Genomic DNA, 16,347 nt, shown 5'->3' with positions numbered 1-16,347 from the left:
TTTGGTCCAAAAGTTGTTAATTCATGTAAGTTCGTCACAGTTGATTTTTCTTTACAAAAGACATATTGGCAGTTGGCAATCGAAGTAGAGATCGAAACTGTGAACTGACTGGTAAGAATAGCTTCAAATAGTTTTGAAATGGCAGAGAGCTTAGCTATAAATCAAATAAGTCTTACTTTTATTTCGGCATTGGCTTCAAAAGTACCTGATTTGAATTAAACAAGGTGATAAACATTTTTTAAACACTTTCACTATATAACTGGATCAAAACGCAGCGGGAAATGTGTCCTTAAACAACGACCTATTGTTTTTGAAGTAGTTCGGAAATGGATTGTACTCAAACGGAAAAAATTTTCAAATTCGGACGAGTTTTAAAAATATGATATCCCTAGCACTACACAGCGACAGCTTCCTTTCCTCACGTTGCATTGTCAATGCGTTCTTAATACGAAGGAAGGGGAAAAGGGAAGAAAACATTTACTTTTAAGGCAATTTTATTTTAAGGTGAACTCAAGAAGGTTCTTTTTAGCTTTCTAATCGGTGGTCTTCCAGAAAACCATAATCTCTATTAAGTCTTGTTTTCAGAACGAACTTTGAAAAATATTGTGATGAATATTAGTGACACTGAGTGATACTCACATCACTAGTCTGATGCTAAGTAGGTGAAGTCACAACAACAATAAAGCAGACAGTCAATTGTATCTAAATAAACGAATCAATCATTATGTCTACACATATGTACGTACACGCAGCGGAGAAGCAACGCACAACCACATGCACATATATCTGAGATACTCCCGAAAGTATGCAATGAGAGAAGCTATAAAATCGTGCATCTGTAGTTACAGCTGAGTAATTTTGTAGCTGATAACTATCTAGTAAGTTCTGGAAATAGAAGCGCCGAGAAATATGTCAACGAGGAAACCGCACAGTATAAAAGCAGCGACAGTGGAGGCACGACAATCAGTTTTGATTAAGCACGCTATCTGTCTAATAAAGACCATTTTGCATTATCGAATATTGGAGTTATTTATTCAACAGTTTAGTGATTCGAACGTTAGCAGAAGGTTGCAAATAAGCGGAATTGCAGTAAATTCTTTACAATATCATAGATGATCAAAAATTGCCTGTTACTCTGTATTATGTCAACATTATATACAGCTCCTTATAAACGAGCTCTCATACTACCATCTTTGTATGTGTGTGTGTTCAAGATTTTGGCGCGTGAGCAACTTATTTATTTATTCACGTCATAATAAAAGGTGCTTAGCGTTGTATGTGTATTTTACTTATTAATTAATGAAATTGTTCCAAAGTGTTATATTACACGTATACGAAGCTATATACAAAGACATAAATATGTATGTAAATATGTGCTAATAATAATGACCTGGACAATATCCCATGGAGAAGATTTAGGCCGAGCTTTTGGTACACACGAATTTACGGGACCAACATAGCCGACTCCGAGCAGCATCTACAAGCAGACGAGTTTTCACTGAGAAGCTTTTCATGGCAGAAATACACTCGAAGTGCATGCTCAACCTCAGGCGAGGACGAAACAGTTTGAACAAACTTTGTCTAAAATATTTTTATGTTACTCTTTTCGGTTCTTGAATCAATGAGCTTAGGCATGGTGGACGAACACACTACCAACATACATACAACCGCTGTCACCCTACAAATATCTACAGCGTGTGTTTTATTTGAGTTGGTGTGCTTATGTGCGCAGTTGTTTCGCTGCAACCCTCTCGGTATCTGACTTTAACACAAGCTTATATAAACTCTGTTAGAATGTCAAACGAACGCACACATCTTCCACTTTTCCTTCCACATTGTTTTAGCCCCACAACGAAATGAAGAGGCACATATATTTTGACTGTATAAAATTAAATAAATACACACTGGTGTCAACTTAATTTATTTATAAAAGTTCATTGAAGAGCATAGTTAAAAAATTTATTTAATTACGTTGAAGTAGGCTAACCCAATAGAAAGACGAAGTTGAACTCAATTTTAGGTTGTTGAGATAAGAGGATTTTCAACATTTCTGCCTCATTTTTTTTTATGTCCGATCTTGACGATTTTTTCAGACAACCAGCTATGCCCAATACGTAAGCTTGTGGTAAAATTTGATGTTGCTAGCTATTAAAATGAAGCAGAAATGGGGCAGAAATGTCGAAAACCCATAATTTTAAGTGGGATAGGAACTATGAGACAAATTCGTTTTCATCGGCAACACTTTTACACGTTTCTGAAGAAACCCTTAAAAAAAATGGCACTCCTCAAAACCCAAAAAATATAATTTTTTTTTTTCAAAAAACTGTTATCACCAAAGTTTTTAGCGGAAAATTTTGAGTCGGTCAGGGTATACATGAAAATTTTTTTAAGTAGGCCATGAAAAAACCCTTAAAAATCAAAGAAAAAAAAAGTCAAAAAACTCAAATTTTTCAGGCTCGAAAATAATTTTTTTTGGGTATGCTTAGTGGAACTTTTTCTACAAATAAGCAAAGGACAATTAGATAACCAAGTAAACTAAAGTCACAATTAATTGATTCATGGCGCTGTCGGAGTGGACGTGATTCCAAGCAGCAGATGTAAAATTACAACAACAAAAATTGCGCTGCTTTGCGTGGGAGGTTCGAAAGGACAAATTCCCAATCCACCCACCCGAATAGTTGTCATTAGTTATTTAAGGTGACAAGTATACGCTTTTTTGATTAGAAAGAGCGGGTCTGAGATATCAAAAGAAGTACTAAGTATGTTGGTCGAAATTCTGACACAAACAGCTGAAAGGTTTGTGCATTACAAAGTTTAATCGACAAGTGTTTACGCTATTGAAAAATGCGTTTATATTAAAAAAATATATTTATTTTTGTTTTTATTACTTATTTTATTTTTTTGGCATTTTTTAAGTCTGGAAATTTTATGTTTCAGATGGGGGGAACCCATGATTCAATTACTAGAGGTTTGTTCTTCAATGACGGCAGAGCTTTGACACTCCCAAATTGAAAAATTTGGACGGTTTGCTTTTACGAAGTAAGAAAAACGGGTAATAATTCAATCCCCTTTAGCGAAAATTGTATTAGAAAAATACCTTCAGTAGTATATTAGTAGTGATAATAAATTTGTAAATGCCAACAGGTTTTGGAGGAGATAATTCATCTTCTACTAAATATTTCATGAATTGATAAAGAGCTATGTTGGTTTAGAATTTTATTCAAAAATTCCCTAATTTGTTTCAAAAACTCCCTATATGAGCATAAGTTCAATGCATTTTGACATAAGCGGGAGTTAACGAATAGCATTATGAGGCGTTCTTCAATCTAATTCTAATATAGGGCGTTTTTGTGACAAATCATGAAATGTGAAGTTTTTGAAAAATATTTTGAGATAGGACGATAGTGAAAGGCAGCCGACATGGTCTGACAAAAAAAACATAATAAAAGAAAATGGCTTATTGTCTTAGAACTTTATATTCCGGTCTTGACTTTGACAGAAGAGTTCAGCTTTTATGAGGTCCTGCTACAAGGGAGTATTCACCTTTTTATTCTGAAATTTCGGAAAGCTCCTTTACGTTAAGTATTCATGGAAGTGTTCCGGATAAACCATTAATTTAGAATGTTCGGAACACGATCGTTTGATACTACCTCACGAGGTCCCAATATACATAATATTCAAAATATAAACCTATTTCCCATATAGAAGAGAGAAACGAATGTTCCGAACATACGGAATGAATAAGTTAACATGCTCAATGAGTACATTTCGTTCTGGCATCTTCATTATTTACTAATGTCATTTTATACGTGAATCGATTTATTAGTCGAGTTTTTTGACGTTGAACGATGAATTTTGAAGTGGTTTAGGTTTCATATGTTCATAGGTTTGCGAAAGTACACGATTCCTTGGTGTCCGTACTTTTCATAAAACCTATGTTCAGCTACACTAATAGATAATGGCATAGTTAAGAAATTCATCATAAAATTAAAATAAATGTTCTAAGGAAGTATGCAGTTCAGTACTTATCGGGTATTTGAAAACTGATTGCTTCCTATTTCTACTAATAATATTTTTCGAAAAATCGCAAAGAAACAACACAGTTAACGAATGTCAATTCGATTTGGGAGCAAAATGGCTGCAATTGTCAAAAAATTTGTCTGTCGAGCAAACCTCTTGTGATTGAATCATGGGGGGAACCTACGATTCAAAATTAAAGCATTTTCCCCACCCTAAAACGGCATTGCGTAGTATATAAGTGCGTTACAAAATCTAATTTGAAGCAGTCAGAAAGAGAATTCTTAAAGACAAAGGGTACCCTGTTTTGCAAACCAATGATTACAATTTCAAGAAAATCTATACTGGGTTTCCGGTAATAAAGGAATAACGAAAAGGCCGGTGAGTTGGCAAACGAGGTTGCTGGGCTGGATAAGTCGACAGTAGACGTCCCAATCTGCTTGGGAGAAATCAAAAGTAGACAAGAGTTGCATACGATCCATTAAGCAAGAAAGGTGTAGAAAGTAGCGCAGGCCGTAAAATTTCTAAGATTTTGTGCAAATCATACGATATGAGACGTACAAAGTTGCTCATATGTCTAGAGAGCGAAAACTTGGGCCTCATGATCGGCATACTAACTGGTCAGTGTCTTCTGGCGTCACATGTTTATAAATTAGTCATCGTCAGTAAAAGCAGAAGTAGGAAGTACGTGCAGCAGGAAGAAACGGTTGAGTTCTGTATACGCGTCCTGCGCTTGCCAGGTCAAGAGTCCAGCTATTAGGGGCGGCAGAGTTGCCAGACCTCAAGGCAGCCATTAAGCAAGGTCCTAGAAAACTTTTAGTATTTGCCAAGAGGACTAAGTCATTTTATAACATACGTTAGTCTGGGTATGTACTTGGTTTTTCCGTTTGGTCGTTAAACAAATGCTGGTAATACTATAACCATACCGCAGCCGGTTCTATGTACCGGAGTGACTCGGGATTTTTTTTGTTTTCATGAGCAAGGACCGTAATTCCAGTGTAACCCCATTTAATTTGGCGCGTCTCTCCACAAATTGTCATCCTCGGAGAATCTCCCAGCAGCTGCACTGCTTCATACCCTCCTGCTTCGGGTATACATTGAACCCAACCCTCGGTCCAAGGATGTAATTCGGCTGCATATGGGGTAAAAGGATCCACCTTAGACGTTCATAGTCTTGTCAGTGTGTCACGTGTAAAAGATGCTTACATCGTTCGAGTTGTTCTAGGATAAAACCCAGCGTTCGTGGTTCCCAAAATATCTATAAAACTTTTGTGACTCTCAGCTGTTCGCATCCAAACACGTCCCGTGGTTCATGCTCAAGGGTACCTCCGCCAACTTTTGGCAGCAACGCTGCCCAGCAGGCCACATCAACTGCTACCTGTTGCTCGCCAAACGGCGCCTTCAACTAACGCGGCCGCTCCAATCCATTACTATAATCTACGTAGTATGGATAGAAGCAATGCCGAGCACCAGCCTCTGCCCCGTCTCGCCTCTCCTGTTCCGACATACGCACTCGCATTAGAAGTATAATTGATATATTCGTTTGCTGTTTTGAACCGAATCATGCAGACATCTAACATGAATGTATATAATGCACCATCAATCTTAATTTTTGAGAGTTCGAAGTCTTTTCTTTTACAACTTTGTAGTTTCATTATTGTCCTTGAAAATCAATTCAATAGGTCAAGGACATAGCAGCGACAAAATTTCACCCAAATAAAAAGCCGAAAGTCAGAAACATTTAAGGTTAATGGAAATCGAAATTATTTGAAGAAAGAATATCTGTCGGCTGAATGTGAGCCAATTACGCATTTAGAAGGTCAATCACAATCAAAGCGCAATAAATAAATTGAAAGAAGTAAACGTGCACACAAATAAGTCACAAAAAACCATAAAAAATATCATAATTACGGGTGCTTGTAGACTAAAGAAAAATAAAAGAAAATAACGAGTCAATAGCAAACAAATTATAAGTATAAGTTGGGCTAATAAATGCCCAATAAACAACATAAAAATAGTTCTCAAAAGTTTTGGGGAACGATTTGACTTACAGCGTGCATATCAAATTTTTAACTGAACATGTTTTAAAACGACTCTCAAAGTTGTTTCAAACTTGAGTAGGAGGTAAGAAGCATTGAAAAAGGTTTCGATTTCGATTCCAATACGTTCCTGTCATATTTAAAATGTTTGTGGGAAGTCGAATTTTATCTACTTGAGAACTAGTGATGGGGTTTGATGGTGAATGAGGACAAAACGTAGTAGCTGCTGTCATCGAGCAAAGAGTCAGGGTATATGCGCCTTGGCAACCACGTTATTGTAGGCAGCCATAATTTCGAAATAGTAAAAGACTTCGTTTATTTGGGCACTAGCATCTGAAATCCAGCGAAAAATCACTCGTTCCAATAAATGCTACATTGCACTAGGTAGGCAATTGAAAAGAGAAGTCCTCTCTCGGCACACGAAAATCATACTCTACAAGTCACATATCGTACCCGTCCTACTATATGGTGCAAAACCATGGACCATTACAATATCAGATGAAGCGGCTCTGGGAGTGTGCGAGGGAAAAGTTTTTTGAAAGATTTATGGCCCTCTACGCGTTGGCGATGGCGAGTACCGAAGAAGATTTAACGATGAGCTGCACGAGCTCTTCGCAGATATCAACATAGTCCAGCGAATTAAAACGCAGCGGTTGCGCTAGCTAGGGCATGTTATGAGAATGAAAGATGACGCTCCGCACAAGAAAGTGTTTCGGAACCCGCCTATGGAAGCAGATGTAGAGGGCGGTCCCCACTCCGCTGGAAGGACCATGTGGAAAACGATTTAAACTCCCTTGGTGTAACCAATTGGTGCCGGTTAGCAGAGAGAAGGAGCGACTGGAGGGCCTTGTTGGATGGCCATAACCGTTTAAACGGTTAAGCGCCAATTTAGTAGGTAAGTAAGTAAGAACTAGTGAAAATCGCATACCAAAAACCTAACTTTTAGTTGTAGAGCGATTTCAGATTGCAGAATATAATTACGTCTCAAATCTTTTGTAATTGAGATTGAAAAAAAAAATGTTTATTGGGTAGAATACTAATTTGTGCTTAGAAATAACAGACACACTTACACGTATGCAACTAACGATGATTGAGCTCACATTGCGCTCTTTAGGTGGTTAGCATTGTACGATAAAAATTGGTCGATAGGAGAAAGTGGATAATTGCTGGGGTGAAGCATACACAAAATAGAAAATAAGCATACAAATCTATTGAAAAGCCATCTATAGTTGAAACGAAACTAGAAATTGACAATGAAGGCAGGACACACATATGTATGTCTGCAAAGAATAATGTGAATTATATGGTAGAGTCGACAAATCCCGTGATTTTTTGAGAACAAAGTAATTTGTAACTGTGGCTTTTCAAGCTATTTTCATGCATGCTGCAGCCATGCATTAGCATTGATAGAAAAGCAATATGATGTAAGTCACATCTTTCTCGACAGTAGATTAGTTAGCTGCGACAATATGAATCACTGAACTGTGCTTTTGCATAACCGGCATAGTAACAGTAGATGACGCAGTCGGATTTTACTTAGGGCGTGTGGATGTTGCAGTCAACTGCGATTGCGCCATTTGCTACTATTTAGATAAAGCACAAATTACAGTCAGTCAAGGGATTTTCTCTGAAGCTGTCGCTGCGATTTACTAGAATGTCACTGATTGTGATGATATCGCACGTACACAAATATTTACGATCTCTACAATTTGTACGACGAAATGCGTACTGCGGAGGAATTAGTACACATTATAGCACGCCTTTCTAATAAATACCTACAATTTGTATAATTTCATACAGTTGGGCTCCGTAGTATATGCGCTGTTTTAAATGAATATCCTAAAAGTATGCAATATACGAAATATCCGTAATTGCAAACGCTAATGTACGATCGCTACATAAATTAAATAAATCGATATATGTACGTACCTCCGAAGAGCTTAACGCGTAGCTCCTTTTCCAGTTTTCATTGTGCTCCTTTTTTTCTGCGAATCGGCGGGACGTACACATTTTATACCACCCTCCGAACGGCATCTGCAAGCATATGAATTTTGCACTGCCAAGTTAGAAACATTTGTTTCTAATTGAAAACAGATTTTGATGTCCCTTTTCCCAGCCTAGAACTTACTACTTTTGGTGTGGTACACGAGCACGCTACTGCAGCACCATATTGGTCGCCGATCGCTAAATACTTTGTAAAAACTATCATAGCAGCCTAAAAGTATGGAAATGCACAGTTAGTTGAATCCAAATTGAAGGCAAAGAAAAATTCGAACAGGAAACGAAAACTCGCTCAGGAATAATATCTGACATAAGCCGAAGATAATGTTATCATTGGTTTTAGCAAACGCATATTAGGATGTGGCCTGTAAAAGGTGGCGAAACAAGTGAAATCTGCATTAAACGAGTGTATAGAAGCGTACTTACTCTTTTGCCGTCTTGGTAGACAAACCACTATTGACAGATATAAGTAAATTCTCATGTATGAAGGACTTCATCTTCGCTATACGTCACTCACACAACTGTCCAGATTTATAGCTCAGAGTCATGGGCGGTATGGCAAGAACTGCCAAATTGGGAGAAAAAATATGAAGACTTGACCTGCATTGGTTGTTTCAAATAATATAAGATATCGCTTAAAACTGGCCTAGGCTGAGAGCAAGAGAGCAAATTGAGCAACAAAAAGGCGTTGAGAGGTGAAATATTATATTTAAAAATTTATTTAACCGCTAGATGGTGCTGAGGTTGAGCTTTCTATTAAAACCATAGATTTTTAAAAACAATGGAGCAACTGGATCTCGGAGGACACATAAGAGCAATCTGCAAAGGAAAAATGTTTGTTATAAGCGGTGGAATACCCCGTACTCCAACAAATGACAGTGGTGCCGAATAAATATATATACAAGTTATTTTTTCTTTAACACACACTGTCGCTTAATAGCTGGACTGAACTACATATGTACATATGTATAATATGTTACACATCAAACATGAATAAAATGAAAATGTGTCACCCACCCAACGGGCATTGATAGACAAATATAATGACAGGCATACCCTGAAGGAAGTGCATATGTATATTGAGCTAAATACAAAAACAACATATACATATCTGCTATTTAACTATAGCCGCTTTCTTTTGCAAGCTAGTGGAAATAAAACGATATGTGGAACAGTGAATTGCATAGAAAACAACAACACAAGGTGAGCTAGTTGACTTGGCGAAGCGGATTGAAATGAAATCGCTGAAGCAATAGTCGACCAAAAAAAGGACTATTGTGAACGAAGTAAATTTATAAGAAAAAAATAAAACAATTAATAAATGTGAGGTGCGATAACATCCGAAAAGATTAAGGACAAGCTTCTCTTGCAATTTGGGGTAGTGCTCCTTTATTTTTTCCTACAAATACGGGACGGGAACTAAATGTTTATACGCCGATTCCGAATGGCTCTGCAAGGCAGGTGAGTTTTCACTGAGAAGCTTTTTAATGATAGAAGCAACTTTGTTAGTCTAAGGTTGTAAGACCTACACATAATCATCCACACTTTACAGCCACGCGTTTGAACCCACGCATTTCCCGCTTGGTCGATCATGTGACCTTCTCTTAATCTCGCTCAATCTAATTGGGACTTCTACGTAGTAAGATTCAAGGGATGCGTCCTTTTTAGCTAGCCTTTTCATTCCCATCTATTCCCTTATGCCCTGGGACCCAATATAGATGTATACTTCTCCCTGTCCCGACTCTTTCCAGAGGGGCTGAGAATTTGAACAAGATATATAGAGGTACTAAATTGAGGTAATCAGAGTGCTCACTCTTCTCCCTCTACTCTTTGGTATCGGATCTAGAATAAATGTGATTAGTAGCTTTGGGTTAGTGTGATAGGGGCGGTACCTACAGTGAATGAACATTTCAATTTAATGCGGCGGAAAGGCTGTAATCACATCCCTTACTTGTGATTCAGATTATTCCTGGTGCTCAGAGAATGTTGTTCACATCCTTCGTAACTTGTTTTGAAATTGTGAAAGTGTATCATGTATCTTCCGGTGTCCCAAGCGTCAGAACTGATGCAGCGAATTATTTACGCTTAGAATAGAATTTTAATGGAACTGAAGGTGGAGTTGTCTTGCAACCTGATGCCATTATCCTTAAAATGGTAAGAAACTTTGATAGACATCGTATCTTACGAAGGTAACACCTTGCAATTGTACCACCCGATTACAAACTAATTTGGTAACAACGATCATGCACTGAAATATATGGGCAGGAAACATGGAACCGAAAGTTGGGAGACTAATAATGCAATTAAATCCGTTGTGTTTTGATGCCGTGCGGTTGAGCCTTAAGGCAGGTACTCACGTTGAAAACATACTAATAGTTGCGCCAGAATTGAAATGTCAAAGCAGCTAAAAAAATACTAATTAGCTCATTTCCTTCCACAGCCTCGATGGTTCTGCAATGATGAAACTGTTTAGCTAGTTGAAGCGTTTTTTCCGAACTCGCTTGCAGAAAAAAAGCAACTTACATATGCATACGTCATAAACGACTCAATCATCAACTCGTATGAAAAGAAACAATTCAATGTTACGAAACTAGATACAACAAGTAAGGAAGGCTAAGTTCGGATGTAACCGAACATTACATACTCAGCTGAGAGCTTTGGAGACAAAATAAGGGAAAATCACCATTTAGCAAAATGAACCTAGGGTAACCTTGGAATGTGTTTGTATGACATGGGTTTCAAATGGAAGGTATTAAAGAGTATTTTAAAAGGGAGCGGGCCATAGTTCTATAGGTGGACGCCATGTTCGAGATATCGCCATAAAGGTGGATCAGGGGTGACTAGAATGCATTTGTACGATATGGGTATCAAATGAAAGGTGTTAATGAGTATTTTAAAAGGGAGTGGGCCTTAGTTCTATAGGTGGACGCATTTTCGAGATATCGCCATAAAGGTGGATCAGAGGTGACTAGAATGCGTTTGTACGATATGGGTATCAAATGAAAGGTGTTAATGATTTTTTAAAACGTAGTGGGCCTTAGTTCTATAGGTGGACGTCTTTTCGAGATATCGCCACAACGGTGGACCAGGGGTGACTCTAGAATGTGTTTGTACGATATGGGTATCAAACTAAAGCATTAATGAGTATTTTAAAAGGAACTGGCCCTTAGTTGTATATGTGAAGGCGTTTTCCAGATATCGACCAAAATGTTGACCAGGGTGACCCAGAACATCATTTATCTGGTACCGCTAATTTATTTATACATGTAATACCACGAACAGTATTCCTGCCAAGATTCCAAGGGCTTTTAATTTCGCCCTGCAGAACTTATTCATTTTCTTCTACTTAATATGGTAGGTGTCACACCCGTTTTACAAAGTCTTTTCTAAAATTATATTTTGCGTCAATAAACCAATCCAATTACCATGTTTCATCTCTTTTTTTCATATTTGGTATAGAACTATGGCATTTTTTTTAATTTTTCGTAATTTTCGATATCGAAAAAGTGGATGTGGTCATAGTCGAATTTCGGCCATTTTTTATACAAAGATAAAATGAGTTTAGATAAGTACGTGAACTTAGTTTAGTAAAGATATATCGAGTTTTTGCTCAATTTATCGTGTTAACCGCCGAGCGGAAGGACAGACGGTCGACTGTGTATATAAACATAGAATCTATGCCCCTACCAAATTTCACAAAGATTGGTCAATTTTTGTTCGACTTATGGCATTAAAAGTATTCTAGACAATTAAATGAAAAAGGGTGGAGCCACGCCCATTTTGAAATTTTCTTTTATTTTGGTATTTTGTTGCACCATATCATTACTGGAGTCGAATGTTGACATAATTTACTTTTATACTGTAAAGATATTAAATTTTTTGTTAAAATTTGACTTTAAAAAAGTTTTAGTTTAAAAGTGGGCGTGTTCGTCATCCGATTTTGCTAATTTTTATTTAGCATGCATATAGTAATAGGACTAATGCGTCTGCCAAATTTCATCATGATATCTTCAACGACTGCCAAATTACAGCTTGCAATACTTTTAAATTACCTTCTTTTAAAAGTAGGCGGTGCCACGCCCATTGTCCAAAATTTTACTAATTTTCTATTTTGCGTCGCAAGGTCAACGCACCTACCAAGTTTCATCGCTTTTCCTTCAGCTTCAAGCTTAGTGCACTTAATGTATTTTCTTGGACATTTGAATAATTTGCCAATGTCATAACTGTACATTGTATATAAAACAACATAAAGAATAAAGCGTATGCTACTTTGTAAAGCTGCCAAAAGTATACAGAGAAGACTATTTTACACATATTTATACAAGCACCAAAGTGATTTTTATTATAAGGAAGTGGCTGTGCGTCCGGAATTTTTTTTTATCAATTTAAAACAATATGAAAATTTTCGGACGAAAGGGGACATATTTATTATAAAGGCATATTGGTTGGCGGCCACCGTGGTGTGATGGTAGCGTGCTCCGCCTATCACACCGTATGCCCTGGGTTCAACTCCCGGGCAGAGCAACATCAAAATTTTGGAAATAGATTTTTCAATTAGAAGAAAATTTTTCTAAGCGGGGTCGCCCCTCGGCAGTGTTTGGCAAGCACTCCGGGTGTATTTCTGCCATGAAAAGCTCTCAGTGAAAACTCATCTGCTTTTCAGGTGCCGTTCGGAGTCGGCATAAAACATGTAGGTCCCGTCCGGCCAATTTGTAGGGAAAATCAAGAGGAGCACGACGCAAATTGGAAGAGAAGCTCGGCCTTAGATCTCTTCGGAGGTTATCGCGCCTTACATTTATTTTTTTTTTTTTTTTTTATATTGGTTCAAATTTTATTTTAACAAATTTGAGATCACGTGTCCTCTGCATTTGCATTTATATTTGAATTTATATCTAACGAATTAAGGGGAGCTATCTCTATTTAAACAAATTTTTTTAGTTTTTTGTTTTTATAATAAAACTGGCAGACCCTGCAGACGTTGTTCTGCCCTAAAAGGGGTCTAACTCTGCCCTCTTCCCGGGCCCACGTTTTGGCCTATATCTAGAGACCCTAGTCTCCAATAGGTATGAAAACTACCCTTTACTAAATCACTCATCAGCAGCTTTAATTTGTTATCCATATTCTATAAACACATTCTAGGGGTACTCGGTTCCACGTTTCGGCCTATATATCGAGACCCTGCACGTCGATCGCAACCAACCTATGTAATAACCGCCGCGTGAGGTATGCACAAATTATGTGAAAGTTTGAACAAAATCGACCAATGCATCTCTTCAAACACCGGCGACCAACTAACACACATTTTAGCCTTTCTTTTTATATATATAGATTTTATTTGAAAACTTCTCTTTATTTTAAATTTTTTTGTTTGTAAAATTTTTTTTTTATTTTTTTTACCTTTTTAACTCTTTTTTATTTGGTTAACCTTTTCAAATTTTTTTTATTTTTCTATTTTGTTACGCTTTTATATTTCTCGGTTTTTCTTATTGTTGAAATTTTTATTTTATATTCTTTAAGGGTTTTTATTTTTGTTTTGTTAAGTTTTCTATTTTCAATGATTTTTCCTTTTTTTCGTATTTTCTTTACCCTGTGTCTTTACCCTTCTGTTCTTGTATAATTTATAATTTAAGTGATTCTTTTTTATATTTCTGCTACTCAACCTTTTTGACCTTTTTTTAATGTTTTTTATGATTTTTAAATATTAGTTCTATATTTTTATTTTTATAAGGTTTTTCTTGTAAGCTTTTAATGTTTTTGGCCTTTTTATTTTTTGTTTATGTTTTTGCCATTTTTTTTATCATTTTAATATGTTTGTTAATTTATCTTGTTAAAATTTAATTTTTTTATTTTTGAAGATTTTTTTTATTTCTAGGTTCCTTAGTTTTTCTTTTTTTTTTTAATTTTTTAAGAGTATGCTTCAGTATCTTCTGTATTTAAATTTTTATTTTATTCATTGGCTTTTAAATTTTGTTTGTCTTTTTCTTTTTTACTTATTCATTTTGCTTCGTTGTTTATATTGGTAAGCCATTTTTTACATCGGCAAATTTTTTCAAGTTAGTACCGGTTTTAAAATTTTTACTTTTTGTTAATTTATTTAAGTTTAATTTAGTTTAGTGTTTTAATAAAAATAATTATTATATTTAAACATTTTTTTTTTATTTTTTAGACAATTATTTTTGTTGTTTACGGCCTTTGAATTATAACTTTTTAAATAGAAACGAGCTCTAGGCCACGGCCAGTCGACATATTGCATTCAACAGTTCCTGATGATGACTTCAAACTGAAGTCGAAATATCGACAAATTAAATAATATAATTGTATATCAAAATTCACGTATTGTGTTTTATTAAGAATATACAAATATTTTTTAAACAATTTTTGTTTTATTTTTTTATTTTTTTGTAATTTTTTTTTTATTCTTGTCAAACAAACAGCGCAGCATGCATAAAGCGTACTTCGAAATGGATTTATGGGAGGTTGTCTGAAAAATTTTCTTCATATTATTACAAAAGCAAAATCCAATTTTTCAATTAAAGAAAACTAAAAAAAACAATAATTATCATAAAAATTTTTGTTCTGGCCTTGAGCTCAAATCGAACCGTGAATCGTCTTCCTTTTTTTTAATTTTAGGTTTTTACTAAAAAAAAAATTTTTTCATTCGGTTAATCTTTTTTTTTCAAGTGCTTCTGTTTTTTTATTCTTTCTTTCTTTTTCTTTAATTTTGAGAATGCTTTTTATTTATTTTTTAATAAATTTGTTTTTTATCTACAATTTTTTAAGTTATTTTTTTGCTTTTCAAAGGTTTTGTTATGCTATTTAACTTTTTTATTTTAGTTATTTTCCGTTTTTATAGTCTTTTAAATAAATAATATTTTGATCTGTTAATTTTTAAATGCTGATTTATGGAATATAATTTTTTTTAAGTTTTTTTTTTTTTTAATTTTTGTAAAGTTTTTTTATTTTTTTAATTTATTTACATTCTTAAGCTTTATTTCACTTTATTAAGCCATTTTATAGTTCTCACTTTTTATGTTTTTCAAATTTTAGTTTTTGAGACTTTTTTAATCTTTAAATTACCAAGTTTTTCGGTTTTTCATTTGATTTTATTTTTTTAGTGTTTTCTTTACAGATTAATATTATTTGATTTTTTTATACTTTTTCAATTTGTCCAGTTATTATTATTATTTTTTTAATTCAGAGAGTTTTGTAGTTTTTCAGTTCTTTTCAATCAAAGTTTTATTTTACTATTTTAAAAAAAATGTGCATTGATTAAAACCATTTCATTACAAATAATAAAAAAAAATGTTACGCAGCCGTCTTTTCAAGGGTCTTTTTCTCAAAAATACAAGTCTTGTGAAGTCAAGTGTGTTTGTTTTGACAAATTTTTCGTTTCAGAAAAAGTTTGCTTGTGTAATAAGACTTGCATATTTTTGGAATTGGGGTCCAGGTGGTACGGATATGCTTTTGTGTAATTGGTTGGTTTTTAATATTATTTTTTTTGATGTTTTTCATTATTTATTTATGGCTGAAATGCACTCACATTTGATGTTGCTTTGCACGTTCGATGTGATAGGCGAGCACACTTTCATTGCACCACGGCAGCCGCTGTTTTACTTATCTTAACAATATCCTCAATCGTCCAAGGGTCTAGTTCGTGTCGTATAAAGCTCTTCGTTAATCGAGGATTAAGTTGTCTGTCTTTCCAACCTTTTATGCATCAGTAGCGTAATCGTTTGACCATCGTCTTAAAATAGATTTTACTTCGACAAAAAATATCTTTTTTTTTTTTGTACACTCAGTAGTAACTAAAGTCAAACTGACAGCATCTTAAGTAAACAATGGCGATTCGATTTAAAATGTTCTAATAAACTGACAAAATCAATTTCGCAAAAATCTCAACAAATATCGTCAAATGGATAAAAGTGAAAAATGACAGCCGCCAAACCGAATAGATGTCAAAATATGTAGCACATTAAATCCAAACAACAAACAACAAAAACCGCATGACGACCACAGCGAGCAGTCAAAGCCTTTGCATGCCACATCATTTTGACACTTGCTGAGTTACATGTGTGCATTACCAGCGCTTGGTTAATGCGATGAACATATTTACTCAACTATTGTATGTTCACCGTTGATGAAAGAGAGGCAAGCAGGCACTCAAACTGTCGAAACAGCTAGTCGTTGCATATATTTAGGCGCATATATGAGCAAATGTGCACAACATGTTATGAATTATTAATAGCGTTGCAATATTTAGCCGTCATGACATGCATCAATACAACAACAT

The 16,347-nt window shown here is 35.3% G+C and overlaps 1 long non-coding RNA gene across 2 annotated transcripts in view; it reads right to left on the bottom strand.

The window, feature by feature from the left end:
* LOC137250591 (uncharacterized) overlaps positions 1 to 16,347 on the bottom strand; it is an 81,385-nt gene that overhangs the window by 41,190 nt on the left and 23,848 nt on the right. The window lies entirely within an intron of this gene.

This window comes from Eurosta solidaginis, chromosome 4 (genome assembly GCF_040869045.1).
Source record: "Eurosta solidaginis isolate ZX-2024a chromosome 4, ASM4086904v1, whole genome shotgun sequence".
NCBI classification, from domain to species: Eukaryota; Metazoa; Arthropoda; class Insecta; order Diptera; family Tephritidae; genus Eurosta; species Eurosta solidaginis.
This window is presented reverse-complemented; position numbering and strand designations above follow the sequence as displayed.